This window comes from Elephantulus edwardii, unplaced genomic scaffold (genome assembly GCF_000299155.1).
Source record: "Elephantulus edwardii isolate Elephantulus edwardi_28Jun2011 unplaced genomic scaffold, EleEdw1.0 scaffold00327, whole genome shotgun sequence".
Classification (NCBI taxonomy): Eukaryota; Metazoa; Chordata; class Mammalia; order Macroscelidea; family Macroscelididae; genus Elephantulus; species Elephantulus edwardii.
Window position 1 is genome coordinate 490669 of NW_006400077.1, and position 814 is coordinate 491482.

An 814-nucleotide genomic window follows, 5' to 3' on the forward strand; every position below is an offset into this window, starting at 1 on the left:
TATGGTGCCACTGTTGTAGAATGAGGTTGGCATTGGGGTGGGGTAAGACTCAGTTGGATCACTCTTAAAGCAGGGATTACCAGAAGAATGTCTGTCTGTGATTAATTGACTATGCAAAGGGCTTTGACTGTGAATCACAACAAACTACTTTTATCATTAAGAAAAATGAAAATTCTAGATTTTTTGCTCTTATTAAGTCTACACCCAGACTTGTTGCTTTTTAGTACTGTTGAGACAGGACGGATCCATAACTGACCCTCTTGTGGGTTTTTAGAGGATACTAATTGCACAAGAGGTGATAATAGACAAGGGAATTTGAACCACATGCCTTTAGGATCGCAGCACAACTTCTTACCACTCTGTCTTCAGATCTACCTAGACTAAGAAGTTGTTTTCCAAATAAAGCAAGGTGGCTTAAAATCATAAAGAGAAGACATCAGGAATGTATCTTTTCTCCATACTTATTCATTCTCTATGCTGAATAAATAATTTGTGAAGCCAGACTCTGTGGAGAAGAATGTGGCATCAGGTTCAGAGGAAGACTAATCAATAACTTCCTTTATGCAAATGACACAATCTTGTTTGCTGAAAACAAGGAAGACATGAAAAGCTTGTAGCAGAAGATCAAAGACTACAGTCTTCAAGAAAACAAAGGTCCATGCCATAGATTATTGCTTGTTTTGTGTGCCATTGAAGCAGAACTGACTCAGATTGGGCCATTAAGCACCTTTTCAGAGGCAGTTAATTATGTGGAAGAAGATTTCCTATTCCTCTCCCTTAGTCTAGCTGGTGGATTTGAACTGTGTGCCCTCAG